The 15417-nt window shown below is 36.0% G+C and overlaps 1 pseudogene; it reads right to left on the bottom strand.

The window, feature by feature from the left end:
• Positions 1–746: 746 nt before the first annotated feature.
• LOC109102921 lies at positions 747–14860 on the bottom strand (annotated as a pseudogene).
• Between the last annotated feature and the right edge of the window lie 557 nt (positions 14861–15417).

The following is a 15417-nucleotide window of genomic DNA, read 5'->3' as shown; positions in this document are numbered from 1 at the left end:
GACCCTTTCCTTGGTGCATCAACACAGAAGGGAGTTCTCTATGGCTTGCGTCACATCTGTGCCTTGAATATCTCAATGCATTTGTTGTGTTTGAATGTGTGTAGAATCTTACCACATTGTGTGGTATGTTTTTGAATTAAAACAAATATAATTTGCGTGGTGGGTGCCGCGAGTCAGTCTTTAGGCCCCTTTGGTGGTTTTTGCTTCTCGTATCCAGTGCAGTCACCCTCACTTCATCTGGGATTCAAGTCTACATATATTCCACCCTGAGTTTGGAGGATTGCTCCACACCTGCTCTCATCAGAGGAGTGAGGAACTGAGTCTCAGAGTAGCATTGCCTTTTTCCTCCACTCTTGCTTTCAAATTGTGAATCTGCATCTGAATGTGTGTCTCCTTCTTTCACACAGGTTACCAAAGGTGTTCGGAAGGACAAATCTACTAGTGTTTGAGCATGCAGTAAGAGTAAGCAAACCCAGGAACTAAAGCTGAAATGTGAACATAATTTATGTTAAACATTTCCTATTCTGGCTTGATTAATAGGCAGGCTGATGTTCTTAGTAAGTGTGAACATTAGTGTACTCAAGTCTTATACAGTAGCACTGGGTCTGTCTGACCAATGAAAGATGAGGAGAGTTCTTTTAATTATTAAAATTATTTTTTTTTATTCCACTTGCTAGGGATGAAGAAATAAAAATAGAATATGATATGAGCAGAATAGAACAGAATAATGATGCCATGACAAGTTGTATGTTAGTATTACTGCCATTTATTGATTTACTGACAAAGTCAAATATTTTCAATAATTCAGTATAATATGAAAACATTGTCAAATCCTGTATGTGTGGTCCTTTTTTGCAACATAAAGCAATAATTTAAATTAATAATTTAGAAAAAAACAAATAAATCAAAACATTCATGGGCCACAATAAACAACAGTGTAAACACTTTTTCTGCTCTTACAATGATGAGGAAACATCCTGTAATTCAGTATTAAGTTGCACCTCAAGATGGCACACAGCAATGGCACTCCTTCAAGCGTAAGGAAGCTCCTTTTCACACCAGCAGCATGCGCTGTTGTCCACAGCAGGAGGTATTACATGTTACTGTGTAGATCAAATTTCTCCTCTCCTCACTCATCAACTTTAATAAAGATCTGTCAGAGAAAGAGACGTGACTTTTAAGCAAAGCCTTAAGATACTGTGTCACAGCTTGCAAACAAGGCTATTGAAAACTATCATTGGGAGGTGGGGTTACACCATTCACAAAAAGGCTGTTTCTCAAAAAGGCCATTTAATTTTAGACAAACAAGATTAAAATATTTTTTATAGTTACACGGAAACATCAATAAAATGGTGACTGATAGTGACTACAATGGAAAACCTCTACTGAAATACTGTGAATGAAAATTTCCCAGAAATTTTGCTAAACGTATTCAAATTAGATATCTCTGATGACAGATACACTTGGCCCTTTTATTTTTAAGCACTGCTGGGTTGATCTCCTAAATAAAAAAATTGGACAACTTCAATTTTCTGTATAGGGAAAATACTCTAAAATACTCTTTTTTTTTGCACTGTAAAATTACACATTTACATTTTTAAGTAAATAGATGTTAAAATGAACTATTGACTTTTGTCAATTTACCTGCACTGTTATTATTTATGAATTTAATAATACAAACCATTAAATTAACAGATTTAAGAAATAAAAATGCAAATTTAGAATATACAAGACCTAATTTGCTGACTTTGCAAACTGAAAAGTGACTTATCAAAATCAAGCACTGAATGGTCAGTAAAATAAAAGATTAAAGTTTTCTGAATAATAATAATAATAATAAAAAATCAATAAGAAAAAATAACAATTGTGGGCTACAAAAAAATGTTTAGAGGCCATTTCTGCCAAAGTGTTGCTGATAATGAAAATCTACCGCTATACTGCTATAAAATCCTTGATTAAGAACAATATGAAAATGTAAGACAATGTTTTACATGAAGGAAAAGATGTTAAATGATTAGCTGGCGAATGCTAAACTAGCTTAGCATTGTTTTAAATAAACCACCCTAACAAGCTCACTAGTGCTTCACTGGTTTTGTTTATCATACAGAGGCCTCTTGACCTTTTCCTTACTTTCATTTGATTTACTGTAAGAGTGAAACAAATAATAAACCACTTTTCCTGTCTGTATTCCCTGGAGAAATTTCAACAAAATTGGGTGTGGTTTTTTTTTTTATATCTTCATTGCATTTCTGTGAGTAACAGCTTACTCATGACAGAATAGCTTTCTCTGAATTAAGTGACTGTTAGCTCAAGCCCTTCCCAATTAGGTGAGGCCTGTTTCTAAGGCTTATTTATAGATGATATGAATGTGATTCACCTCACTGAGAAGGACCCACACATCAGAATCAGAGTGAACCAGGAGTCGCATGGCCGCTATTTCTCCTAATGCTCCATCCACTTCCCCCTCAGCCACTCCATTCTTGAAAGAACCTAAGAAAACAGACATTTGTGACATCACAAATTAAACAGAATCCAGACCTGACCGCTTTCATTCATCAGATTGCATGACAGGTGCTTTAAACCATGTTTTGATGCTAAAACATATACACACACACACACACACACACACACACATCCTGGTCTCAGACAATGGCCAAGCACACTCATGTTTTTTACATAACCACTTTTGAGCTTTCGTTTCTTACTGTGGTTTGTCCAAAGGGGGGAAAACAAAGTGAGTGTGTGTATTACAGACACGCACATGCATACTTGTTCAGAGTCAGGCCTTGTTTGATCATTAACATCCATAAAAATACAATGTCATGGCTGTTTGCGCCATTCAGTTAGATCCACATCAATCTGTAATGATTGTTTATAAGTTGTCATGAAATTTCAGTGGTTGATTCTAAAACCAGCTAGATTTCCCGATTCTAAATCAATGTATTAAAGTTTAGATTTCCATTTCTTCCTATACAGTTTTTTAGAGAATAAAACCGCCTCTTATACTCACCAAATGGCACTTATTTGATTTAAATCACAACAGAAACAGTAATATTGTGAAATGTTATTACAAATACTTATATTTTCATATATTTTAAAAACAATTTATTTCTTTGATGGAAAAGATGAATTATCTGCAGCCCTCACTCCCAGTAGCCCCTCACTGCAGTACACAAGATCCATCCAGGGGGTGGAGACGGGTAGCTTTAGGGATCAGGGGGTGGAGACAGGTAGGTTTAGGGATCAGGGGGTGGAGACGGGAAGCTTTAGGGATCAGGGGGTGGAGACGGGAAGCTTTAGTGATCAGGGGTGTGAGACGGGTAGTTTAGTGATCAGGGGATGGAGACAGGTAGGTTTAGGGATCAGGGGGATGAAGACAGGTGGGTTTAGGGATCAGGGGGTGGAGACAGGTAGGTTTAGGGATCAGGGGGTGGAGAAGGGAAGCTTTAGTGATCAGGGGGTGGAGACGGGAAGCTTTAGTGATCAGGGGGTGGAGACGGGAAGCTTTAGGGATCAGGGGATGGAGACGGGAACCTTTAGGGATCGGGGTGGAGACGGGAAGCTTTAGGGATATGTAAGGTGGGAGGAGTTCTGGGAGGTGGGATCTTGGATCCAAACCTCGCCCTCTGGATCTTGTGTTCTGCAGTGAGGACCATCTCATTACTCTCATTTCTCAGTCTTCAGTGCCATATTTTTGTGGAAACTGTGATTTGATTTTTTTTTCTTTTGATGAATATGACGTTTATTTGGAATAAATTTGTATTCCTTTTGTAACTGTCACTTTTGAATAATTTAAGGCATCCCTGCTGAATAAAAGAATAATTTATTTCAAAAAACTTTTGAATGGTAGTGTACAAATGTAAAAGTTTTTTGTTCATGTAAACATGACAAAAGCAATGACTTGAGTTTCAGGTAGTGAGAACCACACTAATTAAGCAAATCAGAGAAACGTTAGAACAGTTTCAACTGAGACAAATCTTAGTGACCAGTTTAAATGAAAGCACGTCACAATGAGAAAAACAAACCAAACAATACTTTCTTTTTCCAGGTGCTATAGATTCAGTACTAGTTCAAAGATGCCACAACGTCATAGTTTCACTACACTACATCAAATGCAGCCATTCAAGAACTGTTAACTGACGTCATGAAAATTTATTCAGCTCTTTAATGGAAAAAAACGAACCAGTTCTGAACCAGTTTTTGATACCCAAAACAGACGTGTTCACAAGCCTCGCTGGCCAACTCTTTTTTAAATTTCCTGTAATTATCATGATTATCATCTAACTTTCATCACATAGTTTTTTATGATGCATCAAAGTATCACATACAGTACTTGAAATTCATAGTTCACTGACAAACAAGTGATTGCACTTCATCTACATGTATTTATGCAAAATCTTACAAATGAGTGACAAAAGGAAAGACAAGAAACAGGAAATCAATGATGGTTGAGTACCTATCTGAACAAAGCCATCGGATGAGGGTTTACAGCAGGCTAATTCTCCTCTAGTGACCTTCTCTTTCACCGAGTTCTGTAAAACAGAGACATGCACTTTTCAGCACTTTATACTTCAATGCAAATGGAAAAAAAAAAGAAAATAGACATATCAGGAAGTATGTACAAAAATCCTTGTCTAACAGGTTTGAGATAAAGTTTGAACTTAAACACGGTATCAAAGGCTGCAGAGAACACAAATGTGGTTTTGGGTGTCAGTTTTCTGTTGTCTTAGAAGTGTTTACATGGCTAGCATGCACAGGAGCAAGGCTCCATCACAACAAGCAAATGAATACAAATGTACACTTTAGAAAAAGGGTGTAGTCATATACATTCTTAGAGACAATGCATTGTCTAAAGCTTTGACAATTCCAACATTTTGACACAAACTGAATCCGCCCATTTCTTTGTGCAGCTTTGGTTCTGGAGTATGTAAGGGATTTTAAGTATTTAAGACGTTTGAATTGCATAAATGGTTTAAAAAAAACTATTAAACAAAGAGTCATGAAGCAAACCAATCAGTTCTGGGATGAACAACAATAAAAAAAGTGAGCTTAAAGATTGTGTGCTTATCATCATTTATGAAGAAATGAATTAACAGTCCCATAAATCATAACAAATGCCGTAATCAAATAAAAGATATCCACACAATATAAGACTATTAGGGGGTGTACTAAGCAGGGAGACTTAAAGGGTTAGTTCACCCAAATATTAAAAATTATGTCATTAAATGACTCACTCCTCATGCCGTCTCCAAACCTGGTAAGACCTCCGTTCATCTTTGGAACACAGTTTAAGATATTTTAGATTTAGTTCGAGACGCTTTCTGTCCCTCCATTGAAAATGTATGTACGTATACTGTCCATGTCCAGAAAAGGTCATATAAGAAACATCATCAAAGTACGTTCATGTGACATCAGAGGGTCCGTTAGCAATTTGTTGAAAGCATCGAAAAATACATTTTGGTACCAAAAAAACTTATGACTTTATTCAGCATTTTCTTCTCTTTCGGGTCTGTTGTGAACGCGGATCCCTGCTGTGGACTGTTGACGTACGACGCTGCTGACGGTTTCAGTTTTTTTTTTGTGAGTGCCCCAATAACAAAGATAAAACACATCGCAGCATCGTACGTCAGCGGCGTCACTGCAGTGTTGTGAACGCTCTCACAACAGACCCGGAAAGAGAGAAGAGAAAATGCTGAATAAAAGTCGAAATTTTTTGTTATTTTGACCAAAATGTATTTTCGCTGCTTCAACAAATTCAACGGAACCTATGATGTCACAGGACTACTTTGATGATGTTTTTATTACCTTTCTGGACATGGACAGTTATTTACCGTACATACATTTTCAATGGAGAGACAGAAAGCTCTCGAACTAAATCTAAATATCTTAAACTGTGTTTCCGATGATGAACGGAGGTCCTCACGGGTTTTGAACTGACATGAGGGTGAGTCATTAATGACATAATTTTAATATTTGGGTGAACTAACCCTTTAATTACATAATTTACAATGTTTCATAGGAGAGCAAGGTCACGCTGAGCTAACTGGATTTGTTTGTTATTCTTTGATTGGTGGATCGTTCTATTCAGGGTTCATGGGTTTCACCCACTGCTCCGGGTGTTCACTGGTGTTGTGTGCACTTTGGATGATTAAATGCAGAGCACGAATTCTGAGTATGGGTTCACCATACTTGGCTGTCACTGTCACGTTTTTTAAATTTCTTTTAGTGTAGTCCTTCACCTGGAATTTGGCTGTTAATATTATAATTTTTTTTTTTACAGATTTTTTAACAGAAACCTCATGCGTCTTTCTTCAAAGTTTACACTACCATTCCAACATTCAAACGTTCAGAGGGTCAACATACTTGTTCAACAAGGAAGTCCAATAAATTGATCAAAAGTGATAGACATTTTCAAAGTACAACAGATTTACGAAATTCTATGGTCAAATACATGTTGTTTTTGAGCTGTCGTTTTTATCAAAGAAATTAAAAAACTATAGTATCCTTGGTTTCAGTACCAGCTAGCAGATTTTTCAACTTTGGAAACGCTATGACATTTTCTGATCACTGACATGTATTAGGGAGCACATCCACTGTTGTGTGGTCAAACCTGTCACCCATTTGTCGCAATATTGCCAAGATCGAAAAAAAGTACCTAGAAGTGAGTTTTTGGATACAAAAATATAAAAAACATTAAATCAGTCAATGGAAGTTTCACTGTACAGGTATGTCCCATTTGTTTTCAACACATTGCTTGTGGCTTATCTGAGATTAAATGTTTCTAATGCCACAGATGCAGCTGATAGTTACAAACTACTAAATAAATAGGTGCTTTTGTAAGTTATGTTTGTATGTAGTTAAACAACTTCTATGTGTGTGCTTAAAGGAATTTAGAAAGATAGCGTGTCACCATGTAATTCAGCTCCTAAACAAAACATGCCAGTATAAAATATCCTGCTCAGAGGAACTCGAAACAGAGGCCATTGTTTCACTATTCTTTTAACTCACTTTAATATAAGAAGCACACAAGGCAGACAGCTGGTAATTTACACGGACCTGTGGGTTTTTTACTTCTGTTTATATATCCATGTAAAGAGATATTTACATAAATACAATGCATTACTACAAGTAAACTCCCCTAAACATATCACCCCACATCGAGTTTACTTTCACAGATAAAGGGATAGGTAACCCCAAAAACAAAGCCTAGTGTGACTTTCAGCAGAACACAAAAGACTTATTTTAAACAACACTGGGCTTCACTGAATAAAATGGAACAACACTTTTTTCAAAATATCCATTTTTGAGTTCCTGCACAAAGAAATAAAGTCACACCGTTTTGTTTTTTTTGTAACGACATGAGGGTAAATGGTGACTGAATTTTCATTTTCTGTTTTGATACACAACCTGGATATACATGCTGGAACTTTAAACAAGATTGCCTGTTACACTTTGCTTTACTCATCAAAATGAATGTCCTGTACTGGTTGTCTCACCCTTTGACAGCTTGAGGTGTGGTTAAAAGTAATGAGGATGTAATTCTCCTCTTTTAGGTGTGAGGGCCCCAGAAGAAGTCTTCTCACGTTGTAAGCTCTACTCCCAGAGTGTGAGGACTGATATTCTTCCAGACTGCGCTGGAGTTCTGCTGGCGGGTTATAGTGGCCTTTGAACAGCACTTGATTTTCCCAAAGTCTTTTTATCCTGTAACTCACAAAAGACCAGATATACACATAAGTTTTCAAAACCTAGTGAGTGACATGCTGATATTGTCTACCACAGATTTCTAATTAAATAGAACCTACTAATGTGAGGGGATAAGTGAACTCTCTACATAGGTATCATGTGAGTAAGCAAAAAAAAAAAAAAATAGTAATAATCAATAAATTTGGAGAGTCCTGTCATTCGGTTGGTATAGGCTGTTGATTAGTGAAAGGCGTCCTGGGTTGTATTGTACTTCTTGTCCTTGTGTTCGTGTAAAGAGTTCAGGGGATTGTTCTCTGGGCACTGCATTCTTTTGTATAGTATTGTGTTTGGGGCTGGTGTCGGATCCGACAATCCTGTCTACTTTGGTTTCAGTCCTTGGATCCTGACATTCAGGCTCTGGGCACTTTGGTCTGTCTTGTGTCTTGTTTTCTGTAGAGCACACGCTTATGTTTATATTCATTTGCTGTGTGCTCTTCTGTCTTGAGATTGTGTTTGGTGGTTTTTATGTTGATTTTTTTTTTTTTTTTTGTTAATAAGGACCTTTTTCGAGTACGTTTATATGTTCTGAATTTTGGTTCATGACAAAAAATAGCTAGCTTTTAATGTTATTTCTTTTTTTCGACACATTGGGAACTGTTTGTACGCATTGTAATGGAACTGTTCTTTAAAGGTGAAGTGTGTAATTATCTTGGACATTTAACCTCCTCCTCCATTGCCCTGTTTATTTTCAGGGGAAATACATGTAACCCACTGGTTGGCTGACTACAAACTAGCTAACAGATGACAATAAAAAAAAAACAAAAAAAATGGTTGCCATTAGTACGCACAAAAATGAGGCCAATTCACATTAAGATGAATACATGAGTTGTGTTAATTATGAATTGTAAGTCATTATGGAAATAGAATGTGCTAATATAAATAATGTAAAGTACTGTTTGCAAATGTAGATAAGCACTTGTCTACCCACAGACCCATAGTACTGTTGGAGAGGTTAGGTGGACACTATTCTACTAGAAATTCATCGTGCATTATACTAGTATAGTTTTAATTAATATTTTGAATAGGTTTTCATTTTTCCCCCCAATTTTAAATTTAGTTTTTTGAAGTTTTTATTTTTATTAGTTTTTTTATATTTAGTTTTTATAAACGTTTTGTTTTTTTTATTGAGTTTTTTTTTAAAATTTCCCCCCCCCCATTGAGTTAAACATAAATGAAAATGAGAAATTTTTGCCTTGGCAAACCTCCCTTAGCCGAAAATATAAATAAGTGTTTTATATTTATGTATGTATTTTAATTTTTTTATTTCAGAGTAACATTGTTTTATTGGTTTCAGTTTAGTTTCTAGTTATCTAAAATGAGAACTTAGCACATATACATATTAAAACACCATCCCATACAAGGAAAGACGAAAGGAAAAGTTTGAATTACCTTTAGGTTTTGAATTTTACCGGTCAGTGAGGGAATGCAAACCGACATGCTTGAAACAGTGAGGGTTTGGTAAGTTCTCTTCAGTTGGGCCTTCTCATTATTGCGAGTGTTTCTTAAGTGCAATGAATTACAACAATAAAACAATGAAATGTCTTACACCCAATCTCACAACCAACAAGCAAAACAAAAATAAGTAAATATTATATATTCAAAAACTTACTAAATCTTTTTCTCCGGGTTACACACTTTAACCCACAGGATGTGGATCGAGCAGCCAATCGATTGGCTTGTCTTTTTGTGAAACATCAGGAAGAACTCCACAATCTTGGCAGATCTGATGTGCCGGAAAAAGCTTGCCTAGAATATGAAAAATTAGCTATATACTCATGCTAGAACAAAAATGGATTTGGTCATAGTAAACAGTATCTAAGGGAGCTGTGAGACACCGAACAGTATTTCTTGAAATCTGATGCTACATCTGAGAAAACTGGTTGATTATTTGAATAATTGAGAGGTGGCTTGGGGGAACTGAATTATTTTAAAGGCAAATATGTAAATAAGCAAATGCTAGCAGAAGCTGTGCTTGTTTTTTTTTTTAACAAAGAGGGCTCACATATTTGCTTCCTTTTTATTTCTGAACCCTCTTGACACTGACTAATAAAAGAGATATCTCATCGTTACTGTAAAAAATAAAGACCACAAATTAGCATCCACAACTGAGAACTGTACCAAAACTAACAATGACACCAACTGGTCCAGGTGTACAAAATAACGAAACAGCAGGACATATGAAAACAAATGACCAGACAGAAACAATGGGTTAGAAGAGAATGAGAGAAGTTTAGAAAAAAGACAGGACATCAATGAACGGAGAGGACACGACACTGACCAATGAATCCCAGCTGGGAAAAAAACTCCATGGAAAAGCCACTCCTCGGAAAGCACTGCTCTATATATGTTTTCATTAGACTCAAAGAATCCTTGCTTTGCTACAAATATCATCCTCAGCTGAAACACATATACACAGACTTAGACTGATAAAGGCAATGAAAAAATCGAAGCTACCAATGAGTTGTATGACAGTGTCCTTTTGGCATTAACCTGGACGTAGTATGTTGCCTTTAGACTGGCATACAGCATGAGGAAACTGTAGTCAAGGTTCTGCTTGGTCCTCCATCTATGATCAGTAAAACATGCTTCACAATTAATACACCATCTATTTCAAGTTCCATTTGCACAAGAGGTGAAACTCTAACCTGACCCTCGCTCCTTAGGGTCTCCAAACGTGCCTTCAGGTTACTTTAACTTAAGTCTGGGTAATAGTGAGGAGATGGAGAGATCACCTCTACCACTCCGGAACTGACAGCATCTGGGAGACTACACAGAGTCAAATACACAGTTACTTGCACAGCGAGAAACACGGAAAAATCTCTCATGAAGCAGATGAGTAAATAAAGAAACACACTCACTTGGTCTGTACACTCTGCACAACAGCCTTCACAAATGTTGCATTGGTCTAAGGAGAGAATGAAAATAACATAAGAACACTATCGTTCAAAAAATGTGGGATCATTAAGATTTTTTGGTAACACTTTATTTTTAAGATGTCCTTGTTACACGTTACATGTACTTACTATTATAATTACTAATAAATTATGCATAATTACATGGAAGTATCCCTAAGCCAACAAAAAAAAACCCTTAACCATATAGTAAATACGTGTAGTTTAATTAATATTATTCAGTACTTAAATGTATAATTACACTATAACAAGGACACCTTAAAATAAAGTGTGTAACCTATTTTTTTTAAAGAAATTAATATTTTTAAACACGGATGCATTAAATTGATTACAAAGTGACAGTAAAATACAATTTAAAAGTTACAAAAGATTTATATTTCGAACAACTGATGAACTTTCTATTCATCAGAAAATCTTTGAGCGATATCTGATGGATCATGTGACAATGAAGACTGGAGTAATGGCTGCTGAAAAAATTCAGCTTTGCCATCAGAGAAATACATTACATATTAACAAATCGTACTGATTCCAAACTTTTTTTTTTTCATCGGTAGTGTACAGTATATTGTAAATAATTTTTGGGTACACTGATTGAAATAAAGTTAAAATCAGGAAAAATAAAGATGAATCCGCACACCTTCAGGCCAAAAGTTCAAGATCAGTAGAACATTTATGCATGTTGCGACACATTATTGCTACAACTAATTGTATTAACTGAGCCCACAGATTCGCATTAGTTCAGATCAGCCAGAGAAAAGATGCTTACATGAAAACATGTGAGCAAAAATGAGGAAGTAGGAACTTTTCTGTGTATACAACACCATCAAAATCGCTGGTACAAAACCAGACTGACTTAACAACTCATAATATAAAATGGCTTGACAGGAAAGAATTAAGGAATGACCTGATAATGAGCCATAAAGTTTGGATGCAAACCTTACAAAAAGCAATAAAACAGATAAAGCCAAGAGAGATATATAAGAACAAAAGAGCACAAGTAAATGGTTACCTCGGCAACAAAGACTACAATGACAATATCTTTCCTCTCGGCAGTTGAAAGGTCATATAGGAGAGACTGGAGTGTGTTCACTAGATAACTCTGTTTCTGCCTGTGCACGGTTGGTACTCCTAACACCAGAGGACACTGTGGAAACAGTTAAAAAACTGGTGTCAGCTCGTCCCCTATCCTACTGTGGTTGTGTGTAAAATGTGTACAATTATTACGAAAAACTATAAAAACTGACAAAGTAAAAGAAACATTGTGATAGCATGACACGTTCAGTAATTACCAATAAAACATCATAATACAATATATCATGTCAGATTTGCTGGAAAAAGAATAGTGTTGTTGTTTCAGAGAAGGGGGGTTTTTAAGGGTTAATTATTAGGCTTTCAAATAAAAATGCTGCAGGTGTGATTGCTTTGCTGCTTTCATGACACTCAGCATGCATAAACAATATTTGCAGTGTAGCAGCAGCTATAGCTGATTTAAGAGACACACGAAAGAAACGAGCAAAAATAGTATGCAAACAGGTGTAGAAAAGGCGGCCAATCAGAATTCAGTATGCAAATATTACAATGATATCTTTGCTTGTGGTTACATTTTGTGAATCGGAGATTTAGATCTAAGCTTCTTATGCAAATTGTTTTTTTTTTGCCTTAACAGAAGTTTAACACAGTAAGACATCATTATTACTTAAAACAAGTATGTTTAAATCAAATTAAATTGCGACACTGCAAGCACTGTAACAATACAATCACAAAAAATGATAATGGGAGACAGACCTCCAGTGCGTCTCTTCCCCAGATGAACGGATGGGTTTCAGGACTGTCCTCATGCTCCTTCAGGTGAGGCAAGTAGATGTGGGCATTAGGCTGTGAAGGCAACAAGCGTCGAAAGGACCCTCTCTTCTAATAAAGCTAAAATTGCAGATAAAATACTGAATAACTGTACAGACACGAATATTACAGCAAGAAATGTTCTTGGACTCACCTGAGGAGTTACTGATTGTGAGATTCGATGGAGAAAATGCTGCGGTTTTGAAGTTGACCAAGCACTTTAAGCAGCTCGTGTGATAAGACTTCTCCTCGTTGTTCTGCCCGCAGTAAACTCTCATTAGACCAAATGCAGCTGTGATGGCAAGTTATCTGATACACAGAGTGCCAGTCATCACTTGATGTGAATTAAGGGGATGTTTCAGGGCCAAAAACAAGTTAAGCCTTGCAACAGCATTTGTGACATAATGTTGATCACCACAGAAATTAATTACTTCTAAAAATAATTTGTTTGAAAAAAGGGGAAAATCATGGTTCCTACAGGAACTTACAGTGGAAATATGGTGCAATTTACATCAATTTATCATGTTTCATTGCTGCCTACAGAAACTCAAAGCTGCTTCCCGTGATGCATTTTATTGTTGTTGGGGCATATGATTTCATCTAATTCCTATACAGGGTTTTTCAATTATGTTTACCTTTATAATACAATTATAATATAACCTAATATGTGCCCTGGTCCCAAAAACCAGTCATAAGTAGCATATATTGGTAAGTATTTTTTATTTATTAGTATATTTGTGCAGCAATAGCCAACAATACACTGTATGGAGGTCAAAATTATCGATTTGTCTTTTATGCGATAAAAAAATCATTAAGTAAAAAATCATACTCAGAATTCGTGCTCTGCATTTAACCCATCCAAAGTGCACACACACACCGTGAAACACACACCTGGAGCAGTGGGCAGCCATTTATGCTACAGCGCCCGGGGAACAGTTGGGGGTTCGGTGTGCCTTGCTGGGAAAGGGGTACCTCAGTCGGGGGTATTGCTGGCCCAAGACTCGAACCCACAACCTTAGGGTTAGGAGTCAATATATCAATTTATATTTTTACGGAAAAAAAATATTTATCAAAAACCTAATTTCTGATTAGTAAATATGCATTGCTAAGAACTTCATTTGAAAAATATTTAAATGTGATTTTTCTCAATATTTAGATTTTTTTTTTTTTTTTTTTTGCACCATCGCAGATTCCAGATTTTCAAATAGTTGTATCTCTCGGCCAAATATTGTCCTATCCTTAAAAAAAAACATACATCAATGGAAAGCTTATTTATTCAGCTTTCAGATGATGTTATAAATCTCAATTTCAAAAAGCTGGCCCTTATGAGTGGTTTTGTCACAGGGTCACATAAAATTTCACTTGAGATGTCACATTGCAATTTATCAACATTTTATGTTTTTATTAAAACATTATTGCTCTAACAGATTGTGTTGATAATATTGTAAAAATCAGAAATCATCCTTTTAAAAATGTTCGTCCTTTTGTAGTATTTACATTCCATTTTATGTCACAATCAACTGACTCAACCAACAAACAAATATGTGACCCTGGACCAAAAAAAAAAAAAAAAAAACACGTAAGAAGGTTTCAGTTTTATTTTAAATTGAGTGCTTTATATAATTCTGAAAGCTGAATAAATAAGCTTTTCATTGATGTATGGTCTGTTAGGACCAATAGGCTGAGATACAAATATTTGAAAATCTGTTACCTGCGGGTTGTGCCGAAAAAATTTAAATATTAAGAAAAAGTCCTTAGCAATGCATATTACGTTTATCAAAAATAAAGTTTTGATATATTTACGGTAAGAAATGTGACAAAATATCGTCTTCAGTGAACATGATCTCTACGATTAATATACTAATGATCTTTTGCATAAAAGAAAAAAAAAAATTTGTTCCATTCAATGTATTTTTTTTGGATATTACTACAAATTATACCTGTGCTACTTAAGACTGGTTTTTTGTGTGGTGACATATGGAAAGAATTCCTGCTTAATGATACCAGTTTGTTTGACGTACAGGAAGCTTGACATTTAAAACACGGTCTGACAGGTTGACCAACTGATTTTAGGACTAGAAACTAACATGGTCATGTCATAGAATCTCTAAAAAATTAATCTCTCAACAAATCCTTCAAGTCCAAAATGTCAGTACATAAATTGTCAAACAATAATAATAATAAAAAAGAGGAAACCTGTTCATAAATGCAAATTCCGAATAAACCAATCAGATTATTTAATATAGGCACATCCTCACAGGCTGATCATGCTCACCTGACTTTGATGTGTGCCAGGAGGTTAACATCAACACACATACAAAACCCGTGAAGAAGAACAGTTTGCCCATGCCAGGACCTATCTTCATCTCAGTCCACAGATATCACCCAGAGTCCTAGGCTACTATTGAGAACAAGGCAAAATCCTCAAGATATAATAAGTAACAAAGGTTAGTTGCTGCTTCTTCCCCGCCGACGTCGCGTGGATGAACTGAATAAAAATGTCAACAAGGTTTTGACGAAAAATCCTTTTGAAATGCATCCTACTTTCTGAGATCAGGCCAGCTACACGAATTGTCACCGAATCGTGTTGTCAGTGATGATGCCTTAAGTAGCCACACGAAGAATGACTTTCGCTGTAATCCGCTCACACCTCCAAACCGCAGCAGTTCCATCCTCCACTGTCATGCCTCATTGAATATTCATCCAGTCGATGCATATTCATGATGACGGCTGACATTAGTGTAGTAAGACCTACTCATTTTCACACATTGCCTTTAAAAGTCTGTAAGATTATTTCCCCCTCTCTATCTAGCCTTTGTCTCAGATTTTGATATGCCCGATATTATGTGTATACTATCTGCTTCAGTGTAGGACTTAAAGTAGTTTAAAAACTTCCCGCGTGAACTGTAAATTAATGTCGAGC

The sequence above is a fragment of the Cyprinus carpio genome, chromosome A14 (assembly GCF_018340385.1).
Source record: "Cyprinus carpio isolate SPL01 chromosome A14, ASM1834038v1, whole genome shotgun sequence".
Classification (NCBI taxonomy): domain Eukaryota; kingdom Metazoa; phylum Chordata; class Actinopteri; order Cypriniformes; family Cyprinidae; genus Cyprinus; species Cyprinus carpio.
The sequence above is the reverse complement of the archived record's forward strand: the minus strand, read 5'-3'. Positions and strand labels throughout refer to the sequence as shown.